Source organism: Acinonyx jubatus, chromosome D4 (assembly GCF_027475565.1).
Source record: "Acinonyx jubatus isolate Ajub_Pintada_27869175 chromosome D4, VMU_Ajub_asm_v1.0, whole genome shotgun sequence".
NCBI classification, from domain to species: Eukaryota; Metazoa; Chordata; class Mammalia; order Carnivora; family Felidae; genus Acinonyx; species Acinonyx jubatus.
Window position 1 is genome coordinate 55,292,765 of NC_069391.1, and position 16,117 is coordinate 55,308,881.

The following is a 16,117-nucleotide window of genomic DNA, read 5'->3' on the forward strand; positions in this document are numbered from 1 at the left end:
ATTTCTTATAATTAAAGTGCTTAATCAGTTCAGAAGAACCAGAAGACTCAACTTCCTTATGGAGGTGAGTGGATAATGCAGGATTGAAACACAGGAAAGTATTTCTTAAAAAAAAAAAAATTAACGTTTATTTATTATCAAGAGACAGAGAGAGACAGAGCATGAGCCTGGAAGGGGCAGAGAGAGGGGGAGACACAGAATCCCAAGCAGGCTCGAGGCTCTGAGCTGTCAGCACAGAGCCCGACGCGGGGCTCGAACTCACCAACTGCGAGATCATGGCCTGAGCCGAAGTCAGATGCTTAACTGACTGAGCCACCCAAGCGCCCCACAAGTATTTCTTTAAGCAGTAATTTGTATCACACTCCAAGAGTCCAAGTTACTTGTACAAGACAGAGAATTCCAGGATAACACCTACATTGCTGCCTGTTCTCCGAAAGACTCCCTAAGCCTGCAGCAGCAGCACAAATACCATAAATGGAGAGAAAGGTGGCACTAAAACATAAAGCATACCATAAACACAGCTGGGGTTGGGAGAAAAGTGCAGCTAACAAATATGCTAGACTAGTACAAATTTTACAAGACGCGTGAATTTTTTAATTTACTTGCCAACATACTTTAAACTTCGACTTAAAGTTGGTGAGGTGCCACACTTTCCCCCCTAACATCAAATAGCAATTGCATTAAAATACAAGCATACCAAACTTCCTAAAGGGGAAGATTGCTGACATCCGGCCCACACCATTCAACCTCATAAAAGAGAAAAATAATGAGAAGAAGAGCCACACAAATATTTGACCATTTTCAAAGTGCAACATTTCAAGGTGTCACAGCGCTGCGGAGGATGCGAAATCTGGTGCTGGGTGCCCTCTGACGATAATTCAGTGATAATGCGAATTAGCAATAACAAAAGGTATTTATGGCAAGGCTTTATGTATGAGTTCCATTTGAGGTTGCTTTTGAGAAATGCTTACTATTTTTGCTGCTGAAACGGCTGGAGCAAGGGGGAGCATCTTGGAAGAGAGGAAAAGCATATCACATTATGTTGTAATTAGCTACTTCCTTGTTTGAAAGTCGCACGAAAGTATCCGAACAAGAATTTTGATTACCTTGCTCTTTGCCGCAGCTCCAGCTCCCTGCAGCTCCAGCAGGAAACACAATACTTAATAAATGAATATTGGCTGAATGAACAAAGGACGGTGTAAGGAGGAAATTGTGAAGCGAGGTCAGAGAATAATGAGTTATTCAGTTAATGGGAGGGCAGTGCACACACACACGGGAGTGGGGAGGGATCAGATCTGAGAGGTTAACTTGACCTTCTGTGTGGTCTTAAATGCTAGCCAAAGTTGTTAATAATGGATTCATTATAGGTATAGCTACTTCTAGATAAATTGTACGTGATCCAAGGTAGACACTAATAAAGTAACTTCAGTGTGATAGTTTTCAAAAGCACTGTGAAACATCAAATTTTTAGAATTGTCGAATTGATCTCTTTCTTTTCAACCATCTGCTGTGATTGTAAATCTAAAGATAACAATAACTTCAAAACAGCTGGACAATCAATAATCATGTCAAGAAAGGAAAATAAAGGAAATCATCAGAATTAGGCAATATGAAGAGACTACTACAAATCCATTAATCAGAACCGCTAGAATATTAGTGATCTAGGTTTATTTACAAGCATAATTGAACTACTCATAAATGTCATTCAAACTTGAGTTGACAATGTCATTTTTGGTTGAACGTGGGACTGAAATGAATTGTTATTAGGATTCTTCCAGGAAATTAGAATGCAGTTAATGGTTTTCTTGGGAAAAATAACTCAAAAGTGTGGGCAGTTTTGACCTATGGTTCAATCCAAGGTTTATTAGCAACAATCACTTAAATTCTTAATACAGAATAGGGAAAATAAGACAATTAGAATATTTCATTTTTTTATTAATTAAACATTACATGGACTATTCTGTGACAATAGAATAAATTCAAGGATGCTCTTCTCTCCTATTGGTTAATTCTGGGACTCAAAGACCCTTGGAAAAGTCAGACAGAACGATAGATGTACTGTGATGGCCCATTGTGTTTGAAAAAGTAGTCATAGTCAGTTTTACAAGCAATAATTTTTTCTGAGCCTCAAGACTTCACAGGGATCCTGGAAAGAGAATTACCACTATTTCTCAGATAAATTGTGTCCTACAAGATCATAGATTGTTTCCAGTTTATTATTTCAATAGAACCAATCTGTTTATGTGCGAACTATATGAATCTATGCCTTTGATATTATGACAAATAGAAGATAAATTCTGACTTGGACAGGATATTTACCTGGGACCAACATTTATCATTCAAATCTAATGATTGTGGTACCACATACATTTTTATTAAGTTAATGGCATTACTATTTCTTTCCATTTATCTCTTTTTCTCAAGTATATTTGTACTCCATTCATTTCATTATATTAATGATTTTACCATGAATAGAATCATTGTTTATTTCTAAAATAAGCCTTTTTTAACAGTGGGGGTCAAATGTGGCAGGTTTATTTTCCTAATCAAGTTCTACTACGGGCATTATGTGGTGATGCGATTGAGTGCACAGTACTTTCTCTTTAGAGACCCTTACCATCAAATAAATGCCAAGAGCTACAAGAAACTATTATGAAACCAACCTCTCACATGGACGCCACAGCATCACACAACTGAAGTGTTTTTTGTTAAGATCACCAATGACCTCCTCGTCATTAGCTTCATAATTCTATAGGTCATTTTCCATTTATTATTTGCATGCCAAGCTAAATCACATGGAAGTCAAAAAGATAGACATTTAATAGCCAGTTCTGTTAAAATGAGAAAATAGATTTGAATATCAAGTCAATGGAGATTTAATAACATGGCAAATTTAGAAGAAATCAGAAAGGAGACGATGGACAGATTTAATGACGTAAATAACATAAGTTTAATAAAATTAATCAGTTATCTTATGCTTTATCTTATTAAGAATATATGAAGTGGGGACACTGGGGTGGCTCAGCTGGTTAAGCATCTGACTCTTGCTTGGTTTTGGCTCAGGTCATGATCTTGCAGTTTATGAGTTTGAGCCCCACATCGGGCTCTACACTGATAGTGCAGAACCTGCTTATGATTCTCTCTCCCTCTTTCTCTGCCCCTCCTCTGCTCACTCTCTCTGTCTCTCTCAAAATAAATAAATAAACTTAAAAAAAATTAAAAAAGAATATATGAAGTGGCTGTTAAAGATATATTTAGAAATCTATAAACATAATATGTTAGGTCTTTAAGTTTTGACTTTGAAATATGTACCTCAAATACACTTGAGTGAAAAAGCTTCATACAAATGAGTGTAGATAGTGAAAACTGACCTCTGAAAACACACACACACACAAAATAGACACAAAAAATGTTCTCTACCTATTTTTAAATAGGTGAAAAATATACAGATAAAATAAAACAAGGAGAAAGATGTATATTTAACCAACATCCAAGACTTATATAAAAATATATACCACAAAGTCTCTTTGAGTCTGTTCAGGATACTATACCAAAAATATCATAAACTGAGTAGCTTATAAACAACATACATTTATTTCTCATGGTCTTGGAGGTGGGAAAGTCCAACATCATGGTGCCAGCAGACTCAGGGTCTGGGGAGGTAAGGGTCTCACTTCTCATTGATGGTTATCTTCTCTCTGTTACCTCACAAGGTAGAAGGGCAAGGGGGCCCTTCCTGGCCTCTTTTTTAAGGACACTAATCCCATTCATGAGAATTAATAATCACTTCCCCAACCCCTACCTCCTAATGCCATCACCTTGAGGGTTAGGATTTCAACCTAGGAATTTGGGCGGGGGGACATAAACTTTCAGAACATAGCAGAGTCCTTTGCATTTGCCATTAACTATTGATGGTATAATGCTTTCTTTGGTTAGGCCACCGATTAGGCTTTAGGTGACTAGCAGTCAGTGCAATAAGGAAAACCTGGACAGTTACCCAGTTTCTAGTTTTTGTAAGTTAAAAGCATGTGGACTCTGCTCCAGTGAAGAATGCACGTTACTGCCAAGACCAGAAGTGAATTTTCCCTGAGGGTTCATCCTAAGGAGGATACCTTGTAATGAACAATGACCTCAATAATTTCCTTTCAACTCTCACAGTTATGAGCCTCACAGGTCTGTTTCTTATAAGGCTGCTTAATGTAGGCCAATGACATCCCAACAAAGTAAATTCAGAGAGAATAATTACCTTTATTTCACAGGAGGGCTCATATAAATTGGTAAGAAAATATAGCATACATATATTTAGCCGTATTTTGTTCTCTAGAGAGTTTTGAAGATCCAAGACCTAAATTAAGTCTTCTCCTTGCAATTACCATCTTCTTTAAAACCTCCCTGTAATTAAAAGTACATTTTTTTTTAGTTTAAATACATTATGTATACAACTACTAAATAAAATCTAAGGGGCAACATTACAGCCAATGTTAATTAAGAATTTCATTTTAAATCAGTAGACTAGGAAGAGTCTAAAATAGTGTGTCTGCCATAAGTACCTGAGAATTAGAATTTAAAGTAAAATGATATAAAATCTATATTGCTGTCTTCTCGAATATTCCCATTGTTTTCTCTGCCACAAGTCTATTTCAAAAGAAGGGGCAATTTAAGATTTGTTATGCCCTCAGTAGGTACCTGGAAACTTGTACATCCTACTTTTTAAATTTCTTTTAGTAACGTGACAAAGTCAACATCAACCTTATTTTAAAAGATGGCAATTACAAGTCCTAGTAATTTGTCTAAGTGACCTGAGTGGTAAGTGGCAAACTGGCTCGCATAGTCCAAGACTACAAACTTTGTGCTCTTTCCAATACGCCAAGCTGCCTATTAATAATTGTACCCATGCTATTCTTGGAGCACCCTATTTTTTGCTAGTCACCTGCATGCCATTTTTTACAAGATTTGACCTAAATTAATCGATGACTGAAAGCATGTCCTATGTTTGGGAAGAACACGATGTTTCTTCAGAACAGAGCAACTTAACTTCACTGATACGTTTATTTACTCATTCAACAGAATTTATTAAGCACTGCCCTGTTACAGAAACTGTGCTTGCGTATGGCAAATAGTCTCTCCAGAGCAAAAGAGCGAGCATAATTTGCAGCTTTGCCCAGCTGGAGAGGAGCCCTCTAGTTACAGGAATGTCCAGTGATGGCTCTTCTTGGGCCTGGAGTTCCTCCTTGAGCTAACTTGCCTCCCACGCGCAACGTCTACACGTAATTCCAGTTACTGTTCCGTGATAGGCCCCTGGGTTCTCCTGTACTCCCGCACTTCCGGTTCCCGTCTATCCGTCAAAATAGCTCTGCTTTCAACTGGACCTGCTTCGTGTAGAGGATCTTCCTGCCTTTTCATTGTCTTTCTGTGACAAAGTCACCGAAACACATGCCTCATTCTCTTTGGGAATTCACTTTTTGGAGGGAATTTTCCTTCTGTATCAGGTACAGGGGCGGACGGGCCAACTTGTGCAAAGGGCCACTGTTTCCCTCAGGCGCCGGGCAGGGTGGCACTTGCATGGAGGAGGGTGTCAGCCCACATTGTGACCTAATGCTCTCATGATTTGGGGGTAAGGAATACTCTCTTTTTTCAGTTGGATCTAAGTTACTGTCCTGGCCCTTCTGTGTGGCTGCAATTTAGGAATCCAGGGTTCCTGGCCTTCATCAATGCCTCTGAGGTTCCCCATGTGGGCCTGCCACATCTGGGAAACTGCCACCTCCCAGCAGGCACAGCGTGCGGATGGGACTCTGACACACCGGAAGCCAAGCTGTCTGACGCCAGGGGCTCTTCAGAGGTACAGTGGTGGCTGTGCAGCTGTCCCTCTAATGGCAGCTTTAATTTCTCTGCGGGATGTTCTGTAAGAAATGGCCCTGTTCGATCTTCTTGGTAAAAGGGAACATTCTTAAACTCCTGAGCCACTCACTAGACTATTCAGATTTCCATTTAGATTTTGGGAGCTTCCTGGCTCACTAGATCTCAGCATGTCTCTTGATTGCATTAAAGAGCTGGGAACTCCTCAGCCTTGACTATCTCCCTTGACCCTTTGACCCTTGAAGGAATTCTTAGTTTCATCTCTCATATCCTCGTCCTCTGGGAACCTTGCTATTCTATCACCAGAGTCCCCTGGGGTATCACTCGCTCTCATTCCCTGCCTCATTTCCTGCTACTGCTTGACTTGTAGGCAACTCTGAACTGCCTCTGTTGGCCCCTTGCAGATCCCACTGTGTCGTGTTTTGGCAGCAATGGTGGGTGTGAGGACATGAAAAGTCTGCTCTGCTCCCCTAAGAGAGCTGCAGGTATTGACAGACAATATCAAAGAGGGGCCATATCAGGACTCTCGGCCCTTCCCCTCCCACCGGTGAGGTGGCAGATGGAGGGCTCTTCAGGAAGAAAGATTTTGTGGTCCTATGTCTTCCTGAGCTGTTTGAGGGTTTCTTCCAAGGAGCTTGGAGACTCAGCTTTGGAAGGTGAACTACAGAAGGAGCTAGGATTGGGCCTCCCTCACCAAAACAATTTATGGATTCAAGTCTCTTTTATAAGGACACTTGTAGTTGAGTTCAGAGTCCACAAAGATAATCCAGAACAATCTCTTCATCTCAATATCCTTAATCACCCCAGCAAAGAGCTTTTTTTTGCCGTATGAGGAAATAGCCACAGGTTTCAGTGATTAGGATCTGGATATATTTGGGGGAACCATTACACAGCCACCTATGCACATAATCACATTCATTCTTCAATTTCAATTCTAGAGCCTCAACGACCAATCACATACTTGTGCCAAAATGTAAGAAGTGGACATCTGTGTTTTTATTTGGACAGTCAGCATTTATTCACCCTTCTGGACTAGTAGCTCTAGTTTCCTCTTCAGCCTCAACCCATGTCCAGGGGCAGTCTTTGTCTTCAAACATTCTCACACTCAGGGTATCTAGGTAACTAAGGTCTGGCAGACAGGAGCACTCCCTTACCCTAGCTCCAGTGACTAGTTCAGCCACCCAACAGGAGCTACTGGGGTTTTTGTAAGTGTTGTGAGAAAGGCACCACATTTTCACCCACAGTTGAACCTGTATGAATATAGCCCTGAACTTGGTGATAGTCATCCTTCCACTCCATAAAACCTGAGAACAAAGTTGGAAAAGCATATAAAGAACCAAGAAATAGAAAAGAACTCCATTCTGATGACATCATTTGAATGCCATTGCCAGAGGCTAGCTTTATTCCCAGATTTTACAGCTATATCATCAATGAATTCCCTCTTTGGTTTAATCTCTGTTTGTTTGTTTTTAGTACTCAGTAAAAGAATTTACTTTTTATTAAAATAAAATATTTTTTTGAGAGATAGAGCAGAGAAGGGGCAGGGGGAGAAGGAAAATCTTAAGCAGGCTCCATGCCCAATGGGGAGCCCGGCTACATGGGGCTCCATCTCACCACCCCGAGCTCATGACCTGAGCCACAATCAAGAGTCAGATGCTTAACTGACTGAGCCATCCAGGTGCCCCAGTAAGAGTTTATGGTGTGTATAAGAATACTGGTAGAACTGAGAGCTCTTAAAGTCAAAGACCCATACGACGCTCAAGGGTATGATGTCACAGGATGGCTTATAAAGTAAAAACAAGGAAGTTGTTTAACTTCATAGTAATTGGTTGTTACACCAGGGATTTCCAGATGGCAGGGGATTGGTTAAAGGTGATGATCTCACATGGTTTTTAGGCAGATGACTTAAGCTTCTTTCGTGATTATCAGACGCATTTACCAGAGGAGGTCTAAGTAAAGTTTCACTTGTTTTGCAGAATAAACTAAATTAGGTTTCACAGAAGGGGGCTTAGATGGGAATTTCCTCTTTAACTTTAACCCTAGAAAGGGAAAGTATGTTGTTGGTGTCTACAGGGTGCACTGCAGGGCATCAGGGCTGTGCAAGGTGTGGGGAGTCAGCGGGCTCGGGATGCAGGGCACAGAGGGGACCAGTTGGAGGGTTGCCTGAGCCTTAGGGACAGCTTAACAGTTGGAGGAGTCAGGTCTGGAGCGCTTCTTCCACCACTCGTGCCAGAGGAAGGCTGATCTCCTGAGATCTACGGGGCCCAGGGAGTCCTGAGATGACAAGGCCTGGGTGCCCTGTTGCCAGACGCACCTCCCCAGACCCATAAGTAAGCAGTCTGGCACCCGCCACCGATTAGGAAAATCCACTGAATCCCTGCAGGTGGAAGTCTCGTATAGACTCTGGTTCCACATCTCACCAGGCAAGACGCAGGGAAGGGGCTCTGGCCCAAAGTCTGTGCACGGTGGACCGCCCACGGCCTGAACAGGGTAGTGACCTATGCATGCGCTGTGGGAAATCTAGAGCCTTCCAGGAGTCCAAAGCCCTGGGCAGTGTCTCAGACATCTAGCAAGAGACCCTGGGGTCCCATGCCATGTGTGGCAAGGTCCGAGTCCACAGCAAAACGATCACCCTGTTTCATTGTGCATCCTCAAGCCAGTTGAATTGTTTTGTTGTTGTTGTTGTCGTTGTTGTTGTTATTTCTTACCAAGTGTGGGTCCTCTGTTTATGGGTCTTTCCTCTATGCCAGGCCTCTAGATATATATATATATATATATATATATATATATATATATATATAAACTTCACCCTGTCTAATTTCCTTTTCTGTATAAGGGGATAACTACTTAACTACATTCATGCTTAAAATTTTTATGAATATTAAATAGGATAATTAATGTAAATGCATAAATTTGTCCTACAAATGTAAGTGCGAGTAAGATGATGTTTAATTTTTACAAATGAAATTATATCTGGCTCTAAGCCCCCATTTCAAGGATGGGAAGATGTTTAATACAATTTATTGCTGGAGACTCTTTTCTTTTTTCAGACGATATACACTCTCAGAGGAAAAAATAGCGTCTTGTCTTTTGTCCTTCAAGGTGGCCATCAAGATGCTCACTGTGTAAGACAATATGATCCATTGAAAGGCACAGCCACTCTAACAGTGTGGCCACAGCTTTTGCTGCAATTTCCAAGACGATGGTACTGGATGTTTAGCAGCCCCCGCCCCGCAGCGAAAACACATCAGAAGTTCTATGGCCTCCTTGTAAAGTTCCACATAGAACCCAGCCCTTCCCTCCAGACCCAGGAGCCACTGCCATAGTTGGACAACTCCTCTCTTTCAACCCAGTCCCCTTCTTTTTCCTCTGAGGAACATAAATTTCTCTCCCATAAACAAGCCTTGATTAAATTGGACAATGCGACCTAGCAGCACAAAAGCTGTTACCAACCCTTGAGAGAAATCAGAAACTCAGAATCTCTTGGGAAGGTGGAGGGCAAACTTACTTTTCATCCGGTAGAGCAGAATATCTTCAGAAATTACCTCTCCTGTCTTGTCACTACAAACAGGCACACTGACGCATGGCCAACCACCATGCTTGATTACTAGTCCTTTCCTGAGCACCCAATACAATGAGGGAACAGACCTGAGTTTTGGGAGAGGGTGTGGTGATGGGGAAACTTCCACAAGGCCCTGCAATGCCCCTGGGCCTCTGTAATGTTATGGAATCAACCGCCTAGGTGTGTATCCTACCTCTACCATTTGTGGGTCATAAGATTGTGGGCAAGTCGCTCTATTTCTCAGCGTCTCAGTTTTTCTGTTGTATGGGACATTAATGCTATCAATTTCATGAGGCTACTGGGAGAATTCAGTGAAGTAATGTAATTTAATATGTTTAGCATAGTGCCTGGTATCATAGTCATTGGCAAAAGTTCATTGTATCATTACCATTAACCACTTGCTTTGACCCATCACACATTTTATATCCCAAACTGTAGCTTGTATTTCCATTTGTGGTCTAGTCTCTCTTCCCATATATGATGCTTGGAACACTTTTCTGGCCGTAGCCTTTTGCCAAACCACTATATGGATTCTGTCTTCAGCTATGTTGTTTTCCTAGACTTCTGGATAAATCTATAGCATTCATTCATACTTCAAAGACTGTAGCAAACCCACTTTTATCACATGTAGCCCAACTCTCCATGTGCAACCCAAACTCATATAATTCCTTTTGACTTAAACTACAAGGATTAACATATTCCTACTGCTTAGAGATTAGAGAGCTTGGAGACCGTGAGGCTACTACAGAATATATAAGTTCATTCTTAGCATTGTGAATTGTAGTACATCAGTTCCAACACCCCCTTACTCTCATGGGCAGGGGCAACTTTCACTCAGTACCATTCAAGAGTAGTATTAATGCTAACAGAGGAATGCAGGGAACAAGTGGGGAGAGGGATAAGTAAGGAATAAAAAAAAAAAAACAAAGTAAGCAAATACATTACTTAGTTGTTACCTAATTGTTATAAATGAAAAGGACACTGCAGCTGATCTATCAGTTCAGCTGACATCTGGGACATTAAAGTAGCAAACTTGCAATGCACATAACAATGGCCTCTCTAGTCATCTCTCCCTCACTTACATAGAACAATATCATTTTAGTGTGACACTTATATTTTTCTATCCTTCTTACTTTTATCTCATTGCTGGAAATCTTGATACATGATTTTTAGGATTTGCTCGTGCCAAGAATAATTTTGGTTAGGACACACTGAGTTAAATCCATTCTACCATTGCTATAGGCACAATAGTTAATTAACAGTTTACAAATGACTATTGTGTACGTTAGAGTGTTTTCAATCATGTACCAACTTGGTATTTTGCCCTGAGAAATGGAAATTTGACAATGCAGGATACATTAAATATAATGTATAATATATCGGGAAGGATCTCTCAAGGGTGAACAAACACATTTGTTTATTCATATTTGAGAGAGAGAGAGAGAGAGAGTGACACAGTGTGCGAGTGGGGGAGGGGCAGAGAGAGAGGGAGAAAGAATCTGAAACAGGCTCCAGGCTTTGAGCTGTCAGCACAGAGCCCGGCGCAGGGCTCAAACCCACTAACTGCAAGATCATGACCTCAGCTGAAGTTAGACACTCAACTGACTGGGCCACCTAGGCACCCTGAGGGTGAGTAACAACATTTTTGAGTTTTAACTTTCTAATCTGTAAATGGAAATAACATCTATCTTGCTTACCTTTCAGTGCCAGTAAAAAAAAAAAAAAAAAAAAAAATATATATATATATATATATACACACATATATATGTATATATAAATTTTTAGAAACCTTGATACATTGATTTAAAAATTTATTATATTGTGGGGTGGCTCAGTCGGTTGGGCATTCAACTTCGGCTTGGGTCATGATCTCACAGTTCTTGAGTGTGAGCCCTGCATCAGGCTCTGTGCTGACAGCTCAGAGTCTGGAACCTGCTTCGGAATTTGTGTCTCCCTCTCTCTCTGCCCCTCCCCCACTCGCCCTCTGTCTCTCTGTCTCTCTCTCAAAAAAAAAAAAAAATTTAAGTGTATTATATTGCCAGTGATGTTAAATTATATTCTTTGCTGCAAGGCTGTCTTACTAAGGGTTCAGTATTGATATAGGCAGTAGTTTACTTCTCAACTATGGCTACACTTTGGAATCACCGGGATAGGTTTTTAAAGGTATTAATGCTCAAGAAATAGCCCAGATTTATTTAGAATTACGATGAGCAGGGTCCAAGCTTTGGCACTTTTACAAAAGTTCCTGATTATTCTAAAGTGCAGCCAAGATTGAGGGAACCTGTCATAACAGAGAACCATCCCCTCCTCTTTGTGGCTAAGAGACTCCAATTCAAGCAGTAGGTGAAGAGCCTTTCTTCTCAGGAGAATTGACCAAAGATGGCCACGTGACGCTAACACAGTGACGGACCATCCGCGGTTGCCCAGGACTGAGAGGGCTCCTTACACACAGGACTTTCAATACTAAGAATGAGAAAAGTCCTAGGCAAACAAGATCTAGTTGGTTTACTCCGGACCGTGATCTGATAGGCGAGTTATATATTTCTGAGACAGGTTTTATTCCTTCCCAGCTTTCGAGCACCTGTTTTGAGGGCAAACACTCTGTCATGGACCCTTCATCCCGTTGTCCGGCTTTAAGCATGGCTACGCGATGATGGGGCTGTCCCTGCTGCAGTAATCTGCATCCATGAGAAGAATGCCCAGAGGATCATAAGAGGCATGGACCCAGAGCTATGCCATGGCTGAGAAGCCACCAAAGCCAGAATTCTGCCTATTTCCAGAACTTTTGTCATGTGAGAATGTTGGTTTAAAGTTTAAATCATGGTTGGCTGATTTTTTTTCTTTCTGTGTTATTTGTAGGCATCAGCTGTCAGTGCATCCAGGGTCATAACTGTCAAAACCGCATACAATCGGCTATTTGTTTCACATCTCAGAACCGTCTCCGGATTCTGTTCACCGCTGTCCGCTTTAAAGCTTCATCTCTGTTAGCTGTTCTGGTTTTCTGTTTTGTTTGGCTGGTTAGCCCCATGGCCCCCAACCGCTACCACCACCCGCCCTTAAGTGGAATGCAGACCGTTTTCTGACTCTGATCGGCACACCCTTGAGAGAATGGCAAGTCTGGGAACTCACATTTTGGCACGACCTTGACACTTGCAGGCAGCAGCCCCACCCCCTTTGCCTGGACCAGATCTCAGGGACGCTGTGCTGGCCCAGGGCTTCAGTCAGTCCACTGCCTTCTCTAAGAAGGTAGAAGAGGAAGAGGAGGGAGATCATCTTTGGTGTCATTTTCCCTGAATCACTCTTCTCACATAATGCCGAAGTATTGTTGATAAACAATCGCCAAACTGAGAGAAACTGACGGAACCACATTATACCTTAGAACTTGGCGATATTAAACATGCTGAATCTCCTTCATTAGTATCTCATTATGCAGAGGTGCATTTCACTCAGTGGTGCCTCAGTGACTTTGCTTAAAAATAGGAACCCAGACTCTAACTCCAAATGATGGACTCAAGCCTGTGAAACCCAGTGTGTTTTTAAGGAAGAATCAGAATGCACATGCTGTCAGACTGGCTTTGCTCTTTTTCCGTTGGCTCTTACTGAGAGCATGTGTGGCTTTCTGAGAGCCAGAGCAGCACATGTGGGTCCTGGCAGAACTCTTCTCTGTCCTGGAATCACAAGGAGGCTCCGAGGGGGCTCAGACGTCCCTAAAGTGTTCTCACCTGGCCTCTCAGCCAACTGCTTTTCTTTCCATTATTATTAAGGGAGTCAAGTTGGCAGTGACTACTTGCTCTAATGCTAAAATCATTCTTTCCACTACTGCATCATTTCTATAGTATTTGAGTGCACGTAAGTCTGATACATTGGTTAAAAACAACTGTCAGCTGATAGGAGGCACGGTATGTTTCATTTGCTTTATGTGGAACCTATCATGTGGGAATGCACATAGATGCATTCATTTGCGGTGAGAACAGGGAAGGTGTCTGGCTTCCATGCACGTAGCTGCCCACAAAAGAACATTGTTCGCCGGCAGGGAATTACACCAAGGAAGTAGCTATCTCATCTCCTTCCGTAACACCCTAGCTATGCCTGTAATGTTTGGAAGGATGGAGAGATATCGCTTATTATGAAAATGGCTTAGTAGTTAGTGATCAAGCACACTTAAGGAAGCCAAGATTGGTGTAAATGAGTTTCTTTCTTTCTTTCTTTCTTTCTTTCTTCTTTCTTTCTTTCTTTCTTTCTTTCTTTCTTTCTTTCTTTTTAATTTTCCCTTTGATTAAAAATCAGGGCATGCCAAATGCTCATGAGATGAGCATAAGGGATTCCTTTTCTGAGCTTTCTCGATCTTTATTTCCACATCCATATTTTTGTGTTTCTTTATCCCTTTTTCTTTTCCACTTTTTTCCTTGGGTTCTTGCCCTGACTGTTGTAGTTTATTTTAATCTATTTTTTCTTTTTTTTTAATGTTTATTTATTTATTTTGAGAGAGAGAGGAGAATGCAAACAGGGAAGGGGCAGAGAGAGAGGGAGGGAGAGAATCCCAAGCAAGCCCGATGCTCAGCACAGAGCCTGGTGCACGGCTCAATCTCACGACCATGAGACCATGACCTGAGCCAACATTAAGAGTTGGATGCTCAAGTCAGCCTCAATGGAGGGGCACCTCCATTTTTTTCTTTACTAAAGAAGACACACTGTTCTTTAGGCTTAGACCTAGTCATTTTCTCTTCTCTACCAAGAAACCCCTTGCCCACTCTCTATAGCCTAGCTGGATACCTTACCTCAGAAGTCTTCCTGGTCCATGAAAGGACTAGGAAGCATCATCTGTGCTTCCCCAAGACGTACCATACTATATTCTCCAACAAGTTCTTCTTTTGACTTGCCTCCCCTAGTAAACTGTGAGCGAATTCAAGGCAGGTACAATGTCATGTTCTTTGAATCTTCAGCACCATCGGCAGGGCCCCCAAATAGTAAGTACTTGATAAAGATTTGTTAAGGTAATTAAAGTCCCAAGAGAACATTATTCTATAATTTCCTGCCCGATAAAATATAAATACTTATGTAACTTGTCTGTTTGTTAGGATGAGACTTATATATATATATAGCATACATGAGGAGCATGACATATTGTCTGACCATATGGGCACTAAATATTATTTTTATATCCTCTCCCATTCTTAATCTACCTTTTCTGATTCTTTGGTAGCCATTGTCTGTTTTTAAAATGGAGGTGGAGTGGAAGAAAAAGAGAGGCCAGAGCAAAGTTGGTATCTGACCCTAATTCACAGTGCCACGAGCATCTACATTAGAAATTTCATGGATTTAAAAGAAAATTCAGAGCAAAATAGAAAAGTTAAAACTTTGAAGTCTACTCTGTTTATTACAGTCTTTCATGAAATGCCCCCATTTTCAAAATACTGTTTTCAAATTGTCTTATTTCTGTTTCCTCTTACATTGTTGAGTATTAAAAATGAATCAGCATTACTAATATTCCTTCTTAGGTTACCTGATCACTAAAAAGTAAATAGTTAGCAATACCATACCCAAGATGCTCCCAGAAAGATAGTTTTGGTTTTACACGGTAATATATGACTAGAATAATTGGACATTTATGTTGGCATTATTTTTATGTGTTTGGTTTCTGTTTCTGTGTTTTTTTTGTTTTTTGTTTTTGGTTTTTTTTTTTTTTTAAACTGGGATAAAATTGCTTTAGTGGTTCAGTTTCTGGTGTATGCATACAGCCACTTTAAAAGCTGTTCTTTTTGACATTCTTTCTCAATAAATGTCTCATTATTACAGTGGGATGGAAATCTAGCCAACTCCTTGCTCTCCAGATGGTTTATAAAGATTTGGAACATTCCATAAATGGAAAAACTGACCAGCTATAGAGAAGCCTCCTGCAATCCTCATCTAATTTTACAGAAAAGAAGCCTCCCTTTTGACATTTTTTCTTTGTTTTACACCTTCTAGGGCCATCTTTATTTCCCTGTAGTGTTTTTCAATCCACAGTAGAGTTGTTTCTTTTTCTTTGTGTTTTACTTTGTTATTTTGGAAATGTTAAACTTTCAATTTAGAAGAGTATAGCAAATCTCTGCGTACCCGCCACTCACTTGAGAATGATGAGCTCATGGCCAGTCTGGTTTCTTCTGGACTCCCACCTACTTTTCTCAACCCCTCTGGACAGCCTGTCATTTCATCTATAAATATTTCAGTACGTACCTCTAAAAGACAAGCATTCTGTCCTACTCGATACCACAGTAGTAACTAGCCCCCATTAAAGTCAAATCTTCATTCAGTGTTTACATTTCCACATTGCTTTCTTCCTTTTTAAAAAAAATTTTTAGTGTTTATTTTTGAGAGACAGACAGAGTGGGGGAGGAGCAGAGAGAGAATCTGAAGCAGGCTTCAGGCTCTGAGCTGTCAGCACAGAGCCTGATGTGGGGCTTGAACCCACGAACTGTGAGATCATGACCTGAGCCGAGGTCGGACGCTTAACTGACTGAGCCACCCAGGTGCCCCTACAAAGTCTTTTTTTAATAGAATCTTTTTTTAAAAGTTTATTTTTGAGAGAGAGACAGAGAGAGAGCATGAGCATGGGAGCAATAGAGAGAGAGGGAGAAAGAATCCCAAGAAGAGTGCATGCTGTCAGCACGGAGCACAACTTAGGGCTCCATCTCAAGGACTGTGAGATCATGACCTGAG

General features: G+C 41.0%; 1 long non-coding RNA gene across 1 annotated transcript; it reads left to right on the forward strand.

The window, feature by feature from the left end:
* The first annotated feature begins 5,136 nt into the window (after nucleotides 1-5,136).
* Nucleotides 5,137-15,713, forward strand: LOC128312203 (uncharacterized). Its single transcript, XR_008291187.1, has 4 exons — nucleotides 5,137-5,489; nucleotides 5,639-5,839; nucleotides 14,308-14,385; nucleotides 15,215-15,713. It is a non-coding gene; the product is annotated as an uncharacterized LOC128312203 (long non-coding RNA).
* Nucleotides 15,714-16,117: the final 404 nt, after the last annotated feature.